We start from the raw sequence: 19,973 nt of genomic DNA, 5'->3' as shown, positions 1-19,973 counted from the left end.
TAGACATTGTTTCTGTTCTTCTCTTTCTTGTATGGGAGACTCTCTTTTTTTGGATTCTGAGTCTTGAATATATCTTAATTTACTTCCTCATTTTGGCTGATGGCATCTTCCAATTGCTTTCTGTGAAAAGCAAGAAGAGGTAAACTTTCTAAGACCCACTGGACCTAATAATATCTGCAAGTTTACACACACACTTGACTAGTAATCTGAAGTGAGCATAAGTTTTAGGTGTGAATCATGGTCCTTCTCATTGAGAACAATATTGGTTCTTGTCTTCTCACATCTAGCATGCTGTTGAAAACTCACGTGCTGTGGTGACTACCTGTCCTGTGTATATCACATTTTCTGTCACTCTTCTAAGGTTTTAAGATCTTGCATTGGTATTCTATGATGACATTATGAGTATTTGGTGAAGATCACTTTTTTTTGCCAGTCCTGGGACTTGAACTCAGGGCTTAAGCACTGTCTCTGAGCTTCTTTTGCTCAAGGATAGCGCCCTACCACTTGAGCCTCAGCACCACTTCTGGCCTTTTTCTGTGTATGTGGTACTGAGGAATTGAACCCAGGGCTTCATGCCTGCTAGGCAAGCACTCTACCACTGAGCCACCTTCCCAGCCCCTGACACTTTTAATTTATTGTGTTGAAGACTGTCCAGCCTTTTGTTCGGGGAGAGAGAGTACTGGCGTTTGTATTCAGGGCCTTGAGTTTGAGAGGCAGAGAGGCAGGTGCTGTACCACTGGAGCCACATTAATAACCCATGGAAGAATCTTTTCCAATGGAAAACTATGCCTTTCATTATGGGTAATTTTATTTAATAAAATCCTTCCGTCATTTCCTCTTGAACTTTAAATGATTTGTTTTTTTTTCCCACATCCTGATCTCAAAGTCTGACTTCACTATTTTTACATCCCTTCTTACCTCTTTTGTCTTTTTCATTTGCTTTACAGGGCACTACCTTCTTTTTATGTTTCAAGTCTTACATCTATTTTTTTCTCATTTTAAAGAGATGTTTCTGATTTTATAATGAATTTTTCTTGTTTCACACATGGAATACTTCCCCTTCTCTCTCCTAGTATATTAGTTTCCTTTACTTCTGTTGGAAGAGTCTCTTTACATTAGACACTTTGCCACAGGATGACCTGTTTCCCTGGTCTCCTCTCTTCTTGCTTTCCATAGTCTCTATATTCAGAATCCTCCAATGTGTCAATAGATATAAACCTGAGGATAGGATTGAATCTATGGAAATGCAATGAAATGGGAATCAGATAGATCAATTGACCTTGTGTTATGATGTGGGTCAGAGAGTGCCAACCTGTAATGATCATGGAAAAGAGACCCAGCAGGTGTCAGAGCCTTGAACTAAGGACAGCTTGTGTGCAGTCAACTTCTCTGTCCCTGAGTTATATCCTCATACCTGATTACCCCGCCTACCTGTGTTACTGCACCTAGTGGTGTAGTGTGCCCCATCAATGATTTCTCCTCATTTCTGTTGCCCCCGTGGGAACTGACTAATCTTGTTCACATGGATCTTTATCTGTGAAGGGTGCTTTCTTTTTCAGTAATCTTTGAGTCCATTGCCAGAAATGGCTGTTGGTTCAAACTGTATGTGTAGATGTAAAAATTGTATTACATAAAGTGAGTATGAGTACATATTTTGCTATAGTTCAACCTTCAGTGTTCCCCTTGAGACCCATGTTTAAAGGCTGGATCTCCAGAGTGATGTAACTGGGAGCTTGTGGAGTCTTTAGAGGAGAGGCCGAGTGAGAGGTGCTCAAGTCTTTGTGGATGCTCCATCCAAGGGGAGGGAGGAGCCAGCCCTCCTCCTCTTCTGGCCATGAGGCCAGCAGCTTTGCTCTACCACATGCTCACACCATAATGTGCTGCTTCTGCACAGGCCCAAAGCCTCAGGTACAACAGACCACAGCCTGGAACCCCCAAAACTGTGGGACAAGCTAATTCTTTTCTCCATATAAGTTGGTTATTTTGGGTATTTGTTGTACTAACAGAAAGCAAACTAATACGCTTCTTTAGAGTCTTAGGATCAAAATAAAGTTGTTTACATAAGAAGACCACAGACAGCTGGGTGCTGGTCGCCAAGTCTGTAATCCTAGCTACTCAGGAGGCTGAGATCTGAGGATCATGTTTCAAAGCCAGCCTGGGCAGAAATATTCGTGAGACTCTTATCTCCAATAAACCCAGAAAACCAGAAGTGGCACTGTGCCTCAAGCAGTAGAGCGCTCACCTTGAGCTGAAGAGCGCAGGGACAGTGCCTAAACCCAGAGTTCAAGCCCCACAACTGACCAAAAAAAAAAAAAAAAAAGATCACAGACTTCTTTCCTAGTTGGTAATGACATTATACTTCGTCACAGCTCCTCTGCTGTGGACACATAGGGACACCCATCCACACTCATGGGAGGCTGGGTTTGACAATAATTCAACATCCAAAAAAACATGGCCACAGATCATAAGCAGTGATGCACAACTATCATCCCATCTCTTTGGAGGCAAGGGTAGAAGGATTGAGGACCAAGGCCAGCCTTATGTTTTTTTCAGGGTCCAAAGCAAGAGCAGAATAGGGAAGCTGCAGGGACTCACCAGCAGCTCCTGAGACTACTGCTTTGCACTGAATTAATGAGGTGTAGTATTCCAGGTACAGGTGGCTTATGTTACTTGAGCAATTATAGTTGCATGATGGAGGCAAACCCTGCCCATAAAAAAAGAAACTCATGCCTTTCCAGGTCATGTATCCCTGAGAGGAAGGTTCTAGAAGCCTCAACTAATGAAGACTTCTTTACTTGACATAGGGCTAGGCTAAACTGCAAAGGCTAAATTAGCCACCAAAATTGCACATAAAGAAGGGGGCACCTGGATTTGAACCAGGGACCTCTTGATCTGCAGTCAAATGCTCTACCCCTGAGCTATACCCCCACACAGGAGTAATCTCTCATTAGCACCTTTTCAACAGTGACGCTACACCAAGGCTATCCTCTTATTATAACCTACTATTTCTTCAGTATGTTCCAGAAACTAGTAAGCTATCAACATTGCACTCAGCCTTCCCCTCCTCTTCAACATTACCTCAGTCCTGTCATCCCTTGGTGTGGTGACAGCACCAAACTTTGACCTGAAAAATGCATCCGACTGTGGTGTTTCCCCTATGTCTACAGACAGTGGTGAGGATACTGTTGGTGTCTTCACTGAATTGTCTGCAGCACCTCACAGTCCAAGGACTCGAGGGAAGGACACATTGTTGCACTCTGTCCATTCACTCAGCAACCATGACCTGTTATCCTTGCTGAGAATAGCGCCACCTTATTCATCCAAGAGTCTTACTCAAATAAGAGACCAATGCAGCAACAAACATATCTCCCTGAAAGTGTCAGGAGGTGAGCAGGGGTCTCTGGTATAGGGAGCAAGAATCACACTGCCTGTTGGGCAGGAGGAGTTTACTGAAGAGAGGACCAGGAAGATTTGCCAGAAGAAGCCAGAATCCTCAGCACCATGGACCTCCTGGGGGGCGGCATCTCCACAGTGGATGAGCCTTGAGTTAATCCTGTGTCCCAGCATGACCAAATGGCCTCCCAGCCAGCCTCTGCTTTCCTCCCCTGGAGATGGGCTGGGGGCTGGGGGCAGGCAGAGACTTACAGAATCCAGAGCACATGGGAACAGTGCATTGTACAATAAGGGGTTTAGAGCCGATACAGGTGACCAGGGCCTTTATTTGGCTCCTTGTTACTGCTTCAGGAATTTTGCCCTCTGGAATCTAAAAGAGGCTGGTAAGGGGGCACCTGGATTTGAACCAGGGACCTCTTGATCTGCAGTCAAATGCTCTACCCCTGAGCTATACCCCCTCATGCTCTTATGTGTCTAATAAACACTCTAAGCCTGCATGGCCACACCCTGGCTGTAAGCGTTCTGAGATCAGCACCTGCTAGTGCTCTGCCATCATCTGGGCCAAGCTCTGAACCACTCTGCACTGTGACTGTCACCTCCACTCTGACAAGCACCTTGTCTCGTAGGTCTTTGTGAGAACAGCATCATGGAGCTCTGAGCCAGAGTAGTTTCAGACTCATCTAGCCGAGTCAGGCTCACGGAGTTGACTGTCCAACAGACCCTCTGGAGGGGATGCTGGAGGTAGGGCTGGGCCAAAGCAGAAACTGATGGTTCCTAGAGGAGAATTTCTCCACCTCAATAGTGCACTGATGGCTCATGCTCACAATCTTAGCTACTCAGGAGGCTCAGATCAGTGCAGTGTGGTGAAAAGCCAGCCAGAGCAGAAAAATCCAGGGGACTCTATCTCTAATTAACCAGCACAAAGCCAGACTGGAGGTGTGGCCTAAGTGGTAGAGTGTCAGCTATGAGTAAGGAAGCCAAGGGAGAATGGGAGGCCCTGAATTCAAGGCCCAGGGCCAGCACAAAAGAAAAGAATTCTTCATAAATAAAATATTAAAATACTAATATATGTATATATATTATATATAATAAAATATTAAAATACTAATATATATATATATATATTTTAAAGGAAAACAGTTCTTTGATTTATTTTTCTGGGAAGGGCTGTAGGGATGCTGTGTGACTATTACAAGCTCTATGAACAATTCTGACTCAAAGGCATCTTGAAGCTCCTCCTTTAATCTGTACCCTTCCTCAGTATAGATGTGAGAAAAGAAGACAGTGGTTAACTCATGCCCAACACACCTAATTAATGGCCAAAGCACGCATGAGGTCTAAGTTTATGACAAGGGCCTCGTTATACCAAATCCTGCAGGACAGGGTGAGCTGTATCCTTGCTCCCCTGCCCTTTTCCTCTCTTCATCTCCATTTGAACAATGGCTCAACATATCAACCAGAAGATGGAACCCCAAGAAAGTTCCCAATGGACAGATGGAGTCTCCTGCTGCCTCTGCCTTCCATGCTGACACATGTTGGTAATGGCTGTCCTGTGTCATAGTTCAGGACCTCAGAGCTCTCCAATTCCTACTGCGTCACTCTTCTATCCAGTGGGAACGGCTCGAGGGGCGTTTGTCCTACCTCTGAGTTCTCCCCTCGTATCTAACGGACATTCTAGCACCTGTGTTGCTGCTCTCAAGGATGTGGGATGTGTTGTATGTCTCCTCAATTCTGGTGCCTTTGCAGGAACTGCCTGGTCTTTTCCACACAATCTCTGCCTGGATTTGAACAGACAGCCTGAGTCCTTAGCTCTTTTCCTCCTGACACCTGCAGTCCTAGACCCAGACCAGAGCATCTGGATTTGTCCCCTTTTCAATCCCAGCCAGGGCAGAAAAACAGTCCTCTGTCCTCTCCACTTTCTTTACGGCCCTTTGCTTGTGGTTTACCCAAAATGTTGTCCACCTCTATACCTTTCCACTGAAACACAAGACCTTTGTGGTTTGGGTTTCATGGAGCTCATAGCACCTCAAAAGAACAGAGAGAGAGAGAGAAAGAGAGAGAGACAGATAGAGACAGAGAGACAGAGAGAGAGAGAGAGAGAGAGAGCTGTGGCATACAACTGTGAAACACTGTGACATGAGGGTTTCAAGTTCAAGGCCTGCTTTAGCTACATAACAAGACTCTGGCTCAAGAACACATTGGACACTCCAGCTCCTGAGGCATTTGGTAAAGCCAGGTTCCCTGGGGTGTCACATGGTGGAATCTAATGGACAGTGACATAGCTCTGCTAACCCTGGAATGAATTCCAAGCTTTGCTGCATCTTTTTGTAAGTCACCATGTGCATGTACAGTCACTTACAGGGGGCCTGCGGGACAGAGTTTGCAGGGACAAAGGGAGAGAGCAGGCTCTTCCTTGGGCTTCCGAGGCCATGAGCAGGGTCATTTCCTCACGGGGTCCCACCATGGCCATTCTCAAAAGCATGGGCAGAGGGTTCAGTGGCTGGAGAATAAAATGAAGAAAAAGAAGGAAACAGCCCAAGAGAATTTTCCAGCCAAGAAAATTGATCCTGAGGCCAACAGGACTGGAGGGCTAGTGGGGCAGGGGTGGAGTGGGGGTGTCACATGGTACAACAGGACCATGGGGAGAAGACTGGGTCAAACTGGCTTCCTTCCTTTTCTACCAAAGATGCAGCATTCAGAGACCCTGCCATGTTCAGTGAGCCAAAGTCTATGTATGCAGGGAGATCTGAACTGAAATCATATACCTGTGATCATTCATCAGAGACGTTACTCAGAAACTAGTGTTCCCTAAAAAGCCAATTTCATTTCTAAATTTTATATGGAGGTAGTTGAAACACTACTTATGGCCTGCCGCTTCCCCTATCTCCTATGTGTCACTAAGTCTGGTCACTTTCCTGCCATGTCCTCGGCTCCATGCTAACCTTGCTCACCTTCTCACATTCCCTCACCTCTATACACTTGGCTATCACCTGTGATATTAGCAGTTGGTTGTGCCTGTCTCCCACAAACAGTCTTAAATCCTTAAGGTGTACTAGAGCTGAATTTCAAGGGATGATCTGTATTGTCAATAGGAGGCAAAGCCACCTGGGAAAACTCTAATTCAGAAGTCTCTCTGTAATGTAAACTTTATAGAACTCCTAATTAAGCACTTCTGAAACCAGTACCCTGGCTCATGCCAGGTAATAATTGAGTCACAGAGAAAAACCAATGAGGGGGTGGTGGTGTTTCAAGGGTGACTGGCAAGCAGGACAAATTTAGACCATTCTAGGGGTGGTCTCTCCTACTTGAACTGGGGACCTCTTGATGCATAGTCAAATGCTCTACCAGTGAGCTATAGTTCCATGTCTGCCGGGCTTTCCTTTTACCTTATTTCACTATTGTCCCACCTAAGGATTCTATGCTGTACTGTATGTTTACTATTCTTAGCCCAGAGAAACGGGCAGACATAGAGACTCAGTAGAGAACCCTCTTCCAGCCATGAGCTCACTCCTCCATCCCAAGAGGCCCCTTGCTTGTCTGAGAAGCCTCTTGTCATCCTGCAGTCACAATCTGAATTCCTTCAACAAACACAAATCTCCCCCTTTTCCTTTATCCAGTATCTGATGGGCATTGTTGGGAAGAGAGCTCTAGGAATCATGGCTGTGTTAGCCATGTCCCCCAAAGTGTTTCTCAACAAATCCCCCCAAATTTCAGTTTCATGTAGCAATGAGCTTTTATTCTTAAGTTCATAGATCAGCTGTGAAGGTACCAATCCACGGATCTAAGCTGGGCTTCGTTGGTTCTCCTTCAAGCTGTGGGTTAGCTGTGCTTGGTTTGTCTCTGTTGGTGCCTTCATTGTGCTGGAGGAGTAACAGGTGGTGGGGACACTTGTGTGGCCATGACAGAAATGCAAAGGGACAAGTCCAGCTAGACAAGCAGCCTTCAAGCCTTTCTGTGTCACATGCTGCCGTCTCATTGGGTAAGACAAGTCACATGCCTGAGCCCTCACTGAGGCAGGCAAGCAGGTCCCAGCTCGCGTGTGAAGACTTGAAAGGAATAAATTAAGGATTGTAGCCAACAGTTTTGTCGCCTGTGGTCTTCCCTCCTGCTCAGAGTCACATCCAAAATACTCTCCTGAGAACCCAAAGCCCCCAAGATCTCATCCAATCAGAGTCCAAGACCCTGTGGACCAAATTAAAGACCTGGTAAGGTGCCTCTTGAGCCAGAGATTTATGACCTTACAAGACGGGTTTTCTGTCCTTTCCACACCCCCAAAAAAAGAGAAGATAGAGGAACTGACTGAATGCGGGAAACATTTATACTCCAAGACTGGACCAAAATGAGATGAGCACGAGGTCACAGAAGCGGATCATAGAATAGAAAGTGTTCGTGATGCCCTTGCCTTTCATTACACCGGAGCCCACTTCTGGATTCCAATGACCACAGGACGTGACAACCGACCCTGAGACTCAGCCACACAGCACAAAAGCACCACCCAGGATTCCAGAATGTTCGTGGACTCAGGCCTAGCTCAGCCATGCGGGGATGGCTCCAAGTCCATGTTCCACTCAGACCTGGGCTCCTCCTCTCAGGATCTTCCTCTCCCATCCTCCTCCTCTGGGACTTCTGAAGATGTCATTGGACACTCTGCCTCTGGGTGGCTGAGCAGTTTCCTGACCTCCGCCTCCCTCCGCCCTTCACTTCCAGGTCATACTGATCCCACTTAGCCCAGCCTGAGCCTGACCCCTACATGTCTGCCCCCCACGTGGACTGTGCCAGCCAGGAATCTGTGAATGCAGGAAGGCAGCTCATCACTCAACCCCATCAGAGACCACACCAGTACCATTTCTCTTTCACCAGGGAAGGTGTAACAAAGGTGGGATCTGCAGGAGTGAACCCAAGAGATGAGTGTGCAGGAAACCATGAAGGCCTTTCCCAGGAACGCTTCTGAGGCCGACTGTGTGCTGCTGTGCTGCTGCGATGGGGCTGCGGGGTGTGAGGGTGATGATCGTAGAGCTGGGAAGGTAAGGGGTGGAAATGAAAGCACGTCAGTGTGGCCCAGGTCGGGCAGCCCTGGAGGAAAGCTGCAGGACTGTTCCTGGAAACTACAACTAATGGAGACCTAATTTCCTTCAGGGCTTACATTAGATGTGAAAAGTGTGCAAAAGAGAGAGTCTCTCTGTGTGGCCCAGGCTGGAGAGCAGGGCCTATTCGCATACTTTTGATCAACAAGGGTTTTGACCTGCTCCTTGTCTGACCTGGGCCAGGTCACTGCTCCTCAGGCAGCCTGGCGGTCCCTGGCTCCTGGTCCCAGGAGGTCACCATATTGATGCTGAACTTAGTGAGTACTATGTATGGATTAGCATATGGCAGTACAGTCTGGGGCTCAGGGATCTTCCTGCCTCGGCCGCCTGAATAGCTGGGTTTGGCAAGCCTACCTTAGATGCATGTAAGTTCTTAGCTGCAAAAATTTCATGTAAATAGGGGGCACCTGGATTTGAACCAGGGACCTCTTGATCTGCAGTCAAATGCTCTACCCCTGAGCTATACCCCCAATGGCAATGGAGTTGCCTAGTTATTCCTTTTTATTGGTGTGGCAACATCAGCTCGGTAAAGTCAAATTACAGCTCAGGAACAGTTTTATAGAAGCCACCAGACTTGACAGGCAAGTCCTTTCCTGAGCTTTCCGCCCTTCAGGGCTGTCCTTGAGTGTGACCATCAGCCAAAGAAAGGGAGAGAATCTGCCTGCACAACTCTGACCCACTTCCCATTGCAGTTCTGGTCTAGTCCATGAACGGCCCTCTAGGAGCTCCAGGCTGCACATCTCCTCTGCTGATGACAGAATGGCTGTCACTCAGTGTCCCACAGTTCTTATCTTGGGCATCTGCAGCAACAGCCCTACAGAATGCCTCTTCTTCCTGGTAGGACAGCAGAGCCAGGCTTTGAGGCTGAGGCTGTGTGTGTGTGCTGGGCTGTGGCATAGAAGAAAGCAGTTCACAGAAGGAATGTCCACCCAACATGGATAACCAGGTGATGGCATTTGTCTTCCTGGGTCTGACTACCACTCCTGACCGCTATGGTGAGGGGAGGGAACTATCTTAGGGTCAGCTGTTCCTGTTTGTTCCTGGGAAATCTACTGTTGTCTTTAGCTGTCTCGTGCTGTGGGAAAAGTGCAGAATAACCCTGCATCACAGCCCATGTCCTTTCTCAGAGAATGAAATAGAGTTGGACATGTTAGGTACATGGAGGGAACCTGAAATGAAGAATCTGAAGGATACCAGACTGCAGGAAGAAAGTGGGGTCAGACATGGCCACTGTGCAATGCTGACCCATATCTTCCAGGAATCATAATTATAATGAATGACAGAAAAATAGAGTACAGTATAAGCAATAGGTTTCATAAGTTAAAAAAAAAAACAGAAGGGGGCACCTGGATTTGAACCAGGGACCTCTTGATCTGCAGTCAAATGCTCTACCCCTGAGCTATACCCCCTCCCTTGTTGTAAGTGTCTAATAAGCAACTTTCATCTTCACAATCCAACCAATTATTGGAGATTTAATCTCTAGAGAGTTGGTAAGTCCATCACTAAGTTTCTCCACAGATTCATCCCAGAAAGGTTATTTTTTTAATGTTTTTTTATTTTAAAAATACTGTACAGAGGGGTTACAGTTACATGAGTAAGGTGATGAGTACATTTCTATCGAGCGTTGTTACCTCCCCCTTTGTTTTCCCATACCATCCCTTCCCTCCCCACCTCCACAACTTCTCCCTCCTCCCTCACTCCCAAATTGTAACGTTCGTTTTCAACATCGCATCTTGTACATCTCATTGTTACAATGGGTCTCCCTGTATCCTTATTTCAGCATTTTGTTATTTCCCATCCCCTCCCCAAATGTATATACAAGATGCAGGGCACCAGAATCAAATACAGTGAACACAGAGGTTATACCATGGAGGAAGACACAGAAAAGAAACAAAAAAAATCACGTAGTACATTTTAAATACATTAAAAAATGATAGCAAGAAAGAAAAAACCACTTGTGTCCCCATCTTGGGGTTCATTTCACTTAGCATCATCTTAATGGTCATATGTACATAGCTTTTGACCTTTTCTGCTTGTCCTAGACATATACGAGTTATTGCAAATAAAGGAAACCATGGGACCTAGGTATCTTTGGGCCTGGCTTACTTCACTTAATAGAATGTTTCCAAGTCAGAAAGGTTCTTTCTAAGTCCTCCAGGATCCACCCACTGTGCTCTGCTCACATGTCTGCACCTCCCACCAGTTCTTTAGTATGTGAGATCTGCAGAGCCAGGAAAAGCATTGACATATCCTACTGCATTTAGGATTTCCATATCTGATTTCCTTGTGTTAGACAGAACAACTTTAACAGTTCTTGCTGACTTCTCCTGAGATGCATGCAGTACCTGTAACAGAAGACATCTTCACCAGCCTGTGGATCTGTACCTCAGAGTGGTGATGAGTTTCCTAACTCACCAGGAAAAGACTGCATAGTTCAAAGACCTCGTAGCCTTTGGTCTGGGGCAGGGAATATGACAACTACATGAGAAAGTTTTACCCTTAATTTCACTTCTTTCCTCACTACCATAATTTTTTTGGTGAATAGTCCTGGGGCTTGAACTTAGAACCTGGGTGATGTCCCTGAGCATTTTTGCTCAAGGCTAGAGCTTGAGCCAGAGTTCAGCTTCTAGCTTTTTGGTGGTTAATTGAAAATAAGAGTCTCAAGGACTTTCCTGCCCAGGCTGGCTTCAAACCACAATCCTCAGATTTCTGCCTCCTGAGTAGGCAGGATGACAGAAATGAGCCACCAGGTGCCTGACCATATTTTTTTTCCTTTTTTGCTTATTCATTTGTTTTTTAGTGATACTTGGGCTTGAACTCAGCACTTTGAGTTTTCTGGGAGACTCTCGTGACCCATGCCTCCAGCCCTTTTTGCAGTCTATTTTTGTTTTGTTGTTGTTGTTTAGATAGCTGCCCAGATGTGCACTTGGACCACATTTTAGGCTATTTTAGGCTTCTGGTCATGTTAAGATGACAGGCATGAATCACCACAGCCAGCTATGTGTTGAGAAGAGTTCTTTTGAGCTTTTCAGTTGGTATTGAACACTGTTGTTTTCAATCACAGCCTGCCAAGTAGCTAGGATTATGGACATGAGCCAATGGTATCTGGCCCTCTTACATGAATGCTTTTGCCTCTTAGAAATATTTTATCCTATTATATTATTATTAATTTTTTGCACATTTTTGTGCCAGTACTGGGAATTGAACTCAGGGCCTTGAACTCTCACTTGACATTTTTGCTCGTGCTAGTGCTCTACCATGTGGGCCTTACCTGCAGTTCCAGCTTTTTGTTAGTTAATTGGAGATAATGGTTTTGTCTGCCCAGGTTGATTTCAAACTGAGATCCTCAGATTTCAGCCTCCTAAAGCTAGGATTATAGGCACAAGGCGCCAGAGTCCAGCTGCACAGCTTTTTAAATAACAAAAATTATTTTAACCCTATAATTTAAAACAAATAATTCTTTGCTGTCCCTTCTGTCACCAAAGACAGTTTGGGCTACTTCTTTAGTTTACCTCTGTGACTGTAAATAAAATAAAGATAATATTCTATGTCTAATTTTATCATGTTTAGAAATCATTGACTTTTTTAGATAAAGATTTCAACTCTCCCTTCTATTTTCCGTTTCCCAATACATTTCTGAAGTCTTAACATTTATTTATATTACATTCTATGTTTTTAATCACTATGACTTGTTCATAGTACATGGCTGGTCTGCCTAACACTAAGTAGAACAAAGACTGCTTGTGGAACTTTTTGTTTATCCTGAAGTTAGTGAATGCTTCATGTTTTCAATTGCTTTGAACTAATTGTTGTTTTTAAATATCTAAGATTTCCACAACCCTTACTTTCTCTAAAAAATGCCCTTCAAAAGGTTGAAGTTTTCACACTATGCAAGTATCAGATGATTTACATTTCTACTTCTTGTTGTGCAGTGGCCACCCAGGTTCCTGATCCTTTTCTTCCGGCTTCCCTAAAAGCCCGTTGAACAGCCAGTGTTGTGCGATGTCCTTTATCCTCAGTAGGGTACTTTTTCCCTTGTTTTTCTCCTGCATAGACCTTCACTCTTGAATTCCAAATCTTTAATGTCTCTTGGTTTACTTCTTCATATTATTGTATTACCTTCTCCAACTTCTTTCTGTGAGAAGTGAGTGGAAATAATTTTCTTTGATGTCATATGTGTAATCATGCATATAGTCTACACATACTCTTGATGTGTAGTAGATACGCACAGGTGCAAATCATAGTCCTTTTTTTTTTGAGTCCGGTTGTGGGGCCTGAACTCTGGGCCTGGGCACTGTCCCTCAGCTCTTCAGCTCAAGGCAAGCGCTCTACCACTGAGCCACCTTCCCAGCCCCAAGTCCTTTGTCTTGTGAAAGACGTCTCCTCTTGTCTTGTAGTAACTGGAGTTCTGTTGAGAACTCAAGTGTCATTAGGACTTCCTGGCCTGTGTCTCTCACCATTTTCTGACATTCTTCATGATTTAGAGATTTTCTTTTTGGTACTGGCATTCTATAATTACACTATGATTACTTGGTGAGAACTACTTTTTATTCATTGTGCTGAACATCTGGAGAACCTTTTCCAGTGGAAATCTGCTTGCCTTTATGGGAAATCTGCCTGCATAATATCCCTCCATCATTCATTCTTTCTTAAACTTTTACACATTCACGTTTCATTGCCTCTACCTCTTTCATTGAATTTGGAGATAAGAATTCTTATTGGAGATAAGAATCTCACAGACTTTCCTGCCCAGGCTGGCTTCCAAGTGCTATCTTCAGATCTCAGCCTCCTGAGTAGCTGGGGTGAGAAGTGAGCGACCCTGGTGCCCAGCTTCCAGCTTTTTTCTATTGATGGGATTACTTACCCCCTGGTCTGCACCTCTCACATTCACACACCAGGACGGTCCAGAGAGTCTGTGTAGAGTGAAAGGTCAAGGTCTCTGGAGCTTTCACCCAATCCAGGCCAGAACCTCCTGCCTCTACCAGACCCCAGCAGAGTCCTCCTCTCCCAGGATTCTGTTGGCTCTTCTGGGATCACTGGACCTTTCTGAGTAGGTCTGTGTTCAACCACAGCCTCCTGCAGCCAGCAGTTTACAATTACATATTATGCTCATGTTTACAGCACAAGGGGAATCTGCCAGGGATGTGCGGTATTGGGTCCTGAGTTTTGCTTTTAGCTGTTGTTACCTTTCAGTCTTTGGAGAGGTCAAGTAGAAGTGAGCAAAATGGGGCATGGTGGCTCCAAAAGGTCTCCTGCTTCCCAAAGAACTCCAAGAGTCAAACAGACACTGAAGTCTGACCCAGGTTGCAGATGGACCACTGGAAGCTCGCTGCGTGGCATCAATGTGGTTTTTATTGACCTGAAATAAGACGACCCGGTGGCAGGATGAAAGCTGTTTACCTTGTTCATCTTCCTCGAGAGACACACTGTGCTCACCCCATCGGGCAGTAGGGTCTCTGCTGCTCAGATGGAAAGCGTGGCTGCTATTGTCATCCAAAGACGAGGATGGAGTCTGTGTATGAGCACAAGGGGCAGAGATGTAGCTCCATAGGGTAGCGCTTGACCTCCTATTGGAGCGTGCTTCACGGGCTCATGTAGAGAAGAGCCATTTCCTAGCTGTAACAGTGCTACCCTGGAGCCCCCCACTGCCCTGCCTTTCATCCCTTCCCTTTGCCCAGACCTCCTAGCACAACTCAGGGTGGAGCAACTGCGCTCACGTGGCTTGCTCCAGACCCAGCCCCATACCAGGATAAGCCTGGGGTGGGGATTCAAGAGGAGCCAAAGCCCACACTCCTCCTAGAGATGTGGCCATGTGCGCTACCTGACATCACCCACAGAGAAGGCAATGCTGAAGGCTCCAAGGATGAGCAGACAGTGGGAAGGCCGAGCCAGCCCCAGAAGTCCACTGGTGGCCAAATCTAGGGAGCTTTCTGGCCAAGCTCTTCACTGTCAATCTTCTCCTCTCCTTGCAGGAAGAAGACCCCCAGTATCATGGAACCCAGAGGTGAGAAGGCATTTGTTCCACAGGGGGGTAGGCAGCACGCATGCGGGTCACTGACCTCATGACCTGTGAGCCCAAGCTCACGGTGTACTGGCCTGCATACTGGGCCACTGTAACTGTGTCTCAGTTCTTTTTGGTCAATCTGCAGGAATGATATCATTGCACTATGAACCCCCTCTTCCTCTCTCCGCCCCCGCGTGCTACCTTCCTTCCACCTTGGCAGCCCCCAGCCCCACAGCCTCTCCTCTCTTCCATGGTGAACATGTCAGCGTGGGAAGCTAAGAAGGGCTTCTGGCATGATCCAGCCCTAGCGGGCAGCACAGGTCCCCGGGCAGCCTTCACACCCCAATTCTTCCCCCTGCTTCTTGATAGCAGTTCTCACAGCAACTGTAGAATTTTCTGGAAAGGCATCATCCTGAGAAAAGGAGGAGCTATCCAGAACAACCCAGGCCCTGTTTCCATCCCTTGGAGAACAGGAAGGTATGCGACACTTCAGCTCAGGAATTCCAGTGACCCCCTCAAGGCTAAAAATCTGGAGTTGGGGGCTCTTGAGGTCCCCCCATCTTGGAGGGAAGCTGGGGGAGCATGCACAGATGAGACTCCATCTGCTCTGAGTAGCTTTGCTGAGCTTTGGAGGACCTGGTCATTATAATTATTTATTAGGCTTCTGCTGTCCCTTGCTGCCTGTGTGAGGAATAAGGTGCTTGGCTGAGCTGTGTGTATTCTGTCTCATCAAACTCACGCATATAGCTACACAGTGGATGTACAGCAGAAGGACACGCTAAATTTGGTGGTCTGGGAGATTATCTGGTGTCTCTGGGATATGGGGAAATGGAAAGAAAAAAAGTTGTTATTGAAAAATAAAACTTCTCAGATCCTCAACTCAAATGCAACAAATCAGAATCCCTGTAGAGAGACCCAGGACATCTGCACATGAACATGTTCCAGGTTATTCTGCAGCTTGACACATTCAGTAATTTCTGATTTTAGTCTGCACTAGACGTTCTGTGCCAGAAAGAAAGGAAAAAGGAGGTGCAGGGAAGTTGGCTCAGTGGTAGAGCGCTTGCCTTGCATGCATGAGGCCCTGGGTTTGATTCCTCAGCACCACATAAGCAAAAAGAAAAAAGCCGGAAGTGGTGCTGTGGCTCAAGTGGTAGAGTGCTAACCTTGAGCTGAAGAGCTGAGGGACAGCGCCCAGGCCCAGAGTTCAGACCCCATGACCAGACCCTCCCCCCCAAAAAATAAAGAAAGGAAAAAGGAGAAAGCTACACTAGAAGGCCTGGCAGAGTCCACACAAGACTTGGTAATGCCAACACGTCTAGAATCACATTTCTGGTTCTGGAACTTTCTACTGTGCCAGTTCAGATTAGATCAGACTCCTTTCCCACCCATTCTTCCCTCTTCACCAGCTTCTATTGGGTGTGCATAGCTAAAGGTAGAGCCTCTCAGGGGCCATCTGGATTTAAACCAGGACATCTTCATCTGTAGTCAAATGCTCTACCCCTGAGTTCTACCCCTTCCCTGCCAGAAATGTCTGATAAATACCTTTTACCAGCATTGTAACACCCATGCCTATGCAATGACATTTCGAGTAATCCCTGGGAAATACTGATGATATTGAAGTTTTACCTCACAACAAATTTGCATCTTTTGGTCCTCTTCTCCCCCCACAGACATCCCCCTCTCACCTAGATCCTTCTCTGCACAATCTTTCCATCTCATCTTTTGTACCCTTTTGAAGGCAGCAGATTAAGAAATCTTTACTAAGAGTAGGGGTCTTCCCTCTCTCCCTCCCCCTTCAACCCTTCATCTCCATAGAAGGCTCCACCCACTGTAACCTGGCCCAGTGTTCTCTCTCCTCTCCCACTCTCACCCCTGCTCCACAGCATGGTTTGGGGAGTTTATTGCCCATCTCCTCTCCTGTGTGCGTCCTCATTCTCCCCTCAGCTGCTTCTTGGTTTGGGGCAGCATCCTAACTGAATCCAAGGAATCCCAGATATCAATTTATTGATTTGGTTCTAGAGGCATGACCACCATTCTGCGACCATCCCAGCAGTCCACAGGGACCTCAGATGAACAGATTCGCACACCTCTGTGTACTGTTAATGTATGCTAATTAAAAATAATTCAGATGATAGATAATTAAAAATGAATATAAACAAAAAGTGAGCACAGCTGGAGAAACAAGAACCAGTGGTATCTTCTCTGTTGGCCAAGTTCCTGCCTGAGTCACAGTGCCACAGGCCCTGGGAAGGGAGTGAATTTGCTCTGGACATAACATATTCAAATCACTGCTAAGATTCAAAGGCCAAAATATAGGTGGGGGAAGGATGAAAAGTAGGGGATGCCCGGATTTGAACCAGGGACCTCTTGATCTGCAGTCAAATGCTCTACCCCTGAGCTACATCCCCACAGCTCATAATAGCTTGAACAAGCACCTTTTATCTTTATAGCCATACACTAGCCTACTTCTGAGTGATCTAGTTGTTATTCCTGTTGAACCAGGAAGCTGACATCACTAGACACTGACTTTATGGTGACAGGACAGACATGAGCTTGTCCTGCCATCTCTTCTCCTGTGACTCTCCTCTTCTCAAATGGGTTTTGTGACACAAAGCCATCAGCCAGCTGGACTTGGTGAGGGAGCATGGGAGGTATGAGCTCAGGTAAAAAAGGCCCAAGGAGCAGCCACTGTTGGAAAGGTTTTTGTTGCACAAGGAGAACAGGGTAGATGGGTCCATCGGGAAGGAAAGAGCCTGGCTGTGAGGAGCATGGTGGACTGGAGGCAGAGCCAGTCCCACTGGAGGGCCGCCATGGGAGTGTAGACCAGTGAGTTCTCCATGTGGGCCTCCATCACCTACTGGGAGAAAGGAGACTGGGAGAGCAGCTGTCAGGGAAGAGTCCTTCTCCCCGCAGAGTCCCCGCCCTCTCCAAGTGCCAGAGCAGAGAGGGACCCACGCCCTGGAGGTTGACAAATATCAAAAGCAGGTACGTTTAGAGGACATGAACACCTGGTGTTCTGCCATCTCTCTGGGGTCTGTGGCTTGGGAATCCAGGATCTTGAGAGTCAAGCAGTTCATGTGCAAGCTCAGCTCTTGTCTGTGAACCTGGTCTGTGAAATCCTATTTGCTTATATATGGCTATGGTACACCTCTGGCCTCCAGCTGCCTGTGTAAAAGGAAAGTCTCCAGAATAGAATTTCATGAGATTGTCCAGGAGACTCTCCCCAACTCTTCCATGGATTCTGCAGACTTTGGTGTCTTTCTTCCATGTCGTCCTTCCACTCTTCCCAGGTCCCACCCACTGTCCTGCCGACGAGAGCGGATTTTCTGTGTGCATGGGTCATATTCCTGAAGTCTTCCCCATCCCCTGGTAAGAACAGGTCCTGCATTCCTCATGTCCCCAACAGCACAGAATATGCCCAAGTCTTTATCCAGTCATTTCTCATTTACAAAGTGTTTTAGAATTCCTTCCTTCTCTCCTTCTTCCTCTTTCCTTCTCTTCTTTTTCCCTTCCTTCCTTCCTTTTTTCTCTTTCTCTCCTTCTCTCTCTCCCTCTTTCTCCTTTTTTTCTCTTTCTTTCTTTCTCCCCTTCCTTCCTTTCTTTCTTTCTTCCTTCCTTCCTTCCTCTTTCTTTCTTTCTTTTTCTTTCTCTCTCTTTCTTTCTGTTTTTCTTTCCTTCCTTCCTTCTTTCTTTCTTTCTGTCTGTCTGTCTGTCTGTCTGTCCTGGGGCTTGAGTTCAGGGCCTGACTGCTGTCCCTGAGCTTTATTGCTCAAAGCTGGCACTCTACTATTTGAGTCACAGCTCCACTTCCAGCTTTTTTGGTACTTAATTGAAAATAAGAGTCTTGTGGACTTTCTTGCCTGGGCTGGTCTCAAACTGTAATCTTTAGATCTCGGCCTCCTGAGTAGCTAGGATTACAGGTGTGCATCACCAGCACCCAGTTCATGTCAGTAGTTTAAGCTCACCACTGGGCTATTGGTCTATAACAACTGGGCTGGTCAGTCTGGAGTCCTGCTGTTTTGATACACGTGAGATTCTCTTTATCTACAAAATAAGTTCTAAGATCCTCTGGGATTTCAGAGCCCAATGTTGGAGAATTCCATGTCTTAAACCGGTCCCTGGAGTATGTGCCTGCGTGTTCCCCAGGCACCGCTGCAGTGCCTGGCGCTGTTCTGCGATCTCCTCCACTTTGGAGGGTGCGGGTGCAGATGTGGTGAGCTGGGCTGGGCTCAGGGCAAGTGAGATGGCTCCTCACAGCACCACCTGGGCTTCCAGATCTGCTACGGAGAGTTGGTTTTATTGAAATCTGTAATTTGCTATAGTCGCTTGGAACTTCTGTAAATAAGAAAATATGTGTGAAGAATTGTAAACTCCTTCCTCCTTATCACCTTGTTGGAGACTGTCCAGGGGTCAAGGACAAGGGCTGACAATGGTGGGGTCAGTCCATGGTTCGGGCAGGGAGGCACTGGGCAGGTGTTCTCCCAGAAGCAAGTTTGTGTAATATTGAGGAACTACTTTGTGTATGGTTGTGGTTTCAGGAAGTTCTTACAGTAGTTTAATTACAGCTTGTTCGCCATGATCTCCTGCCTTGGTTTCACTAGGATTTGGTAGGAGTAACTCTGATTTGGTTGTAACTATTTCCACAGCTTAAAGATGTCGGTCCTCCTGGCCATGCACGCTCATTCTAGGCCTGCTGGATAAACACAGCTCCTGGTAAACCTCAGGTCCTGCTTGCTTCACTTCTGCTAACATCCCATCCCATCCATCCGCCAAGGAAACACAAACTGCAAGTGTATCAGGTATCAGGTTATTGACTTTCAGCTCCAAACCACCCTTCCATAAATGTGCTGCCATTGTGGATGTCCGGTATGGAGTCACTTCCTCCTGGAGCATGATGCTGACAGTGGTCAGAAGGGGGCGTGTTCAGGACAAAGGGGCTTCTCTTTCAAGTTCCTCCAGTGTGTCTGCCTTCCTGTGTCCTGCTGCTGGTCGAGTAGCGTCGCACACACACAGACTACATCTGTACACCTGTCTGCTGGTGTTCTGCCTAGGTGTGCCCCACTCCATGTGGCCACCGTGACCCCCCAGACAAGCTGGAGCTGCATGAGGGCTGAACCTTCACATTGGGGTGGGACCCCTTCTAAACTTGTTCTTGCCTGGGTCCCTCACCTGCTGAAGATACACCTGTCCTTTCATAACATAATTCTTGCTACCAAACTTCCTCTGCTTCAATTACTAAGTGGTCTCTCTCTCCTGGTTCAGTGAGACCCAAGCACCCAGTCAAGTACCGGACAGAGATTTGTCAAAGTGAATGGTAGCCTGACAAGAAAGCACAGTCAGGGGATTTAGGGATAATGGTAATTAGAGATATTCTTAATAAGGTGAGTGCTAAACCAAGAAATGAGAAAACATTCACTCACAGGGGGCACCCGGATTTGAACCGGGGACCTCTTGATCTGCAGTCAAATGCTCTACCCCTGAGCTATACCCCC

The 19,973-nt window shown here is 46.5% G+C and overlaps 6 non-coding genes across 6 annotated transcripts; all 6 read right to left on the bottom strand.

Moving 5' to 3' along the window:
• Positions 1-2,856: 2,856 nt before the first annotated feature.
• Trnac-gca lies at positions 2,857-2,928 on the bottom strand. The gene has a single exon. It is a non-coding gene; the product is annotated as a tRNA-Cys (tRNA).
• An 851-nt stretch (positions 2,929-3,779) lies between these two features.
• Positions 3,780-3,851, bottom strand: Trnac-gca. The gene has a single exon. It is a non-coding gene; the product is annotated as a tRNA-Cys (tRNA).
• Positions 3,852-8,875: 5,024 nt separating this feature from the next.
• Trnac-gca lies at positions 8,876-8,947 on the bottom strand. Its single transcript has one exon. It is a non-coding gene; the product is annotated as a tRNA-Cys (tRNA).
• An 867-nt stretch (positions 8,948-9,814) lies between these two features.
• Trnac-gca lies at positions 9,815-9,886 on the bottom strand. Its single transcript has one exon. It is a non-coding gene; the product is annotated as a tRNA-Cys (tRNA).
• A 6,931-nt stretch (positions 9,887-16,817) lies between these two features.
• Positions 16,818-16,889, bottom strand: Trnac-gca. The gene has a single exon. It is a non-coding gene; the product is annotated as a tRNA-Cys (tRNA).
• A 3,012-nt stretch (positions 16,890-19,901) lies between these two features.
• Trnac-gca lies at positions 19,902-19,973 on the bottom strand. Its single transcript has one exon. It is a non-coding gene; the product is annotated as a tRNA-Cys (tRNA).

This window comes from Dipodomys ordii, unplaced genomic scaffold (assembly GCF_000151885.1).
Source record: "Dipodomys ordii isolate 6190 unplaced genomic scaffold, Dord_2.0 Scaffold282, whole genome shotgun sequence".
Taxonomy (NCBI): Eukaryota; Metazoa; Chordata; class Mammalia; order Rodentia; family Heteromyidae; genus Dipodomys; species Dipodomys ordii.
The sequence above is the reverse complement of the archived record's forward strand: the minus strand, read 5'-3'. Positions and strand labels throughout refer to the sequence as shown.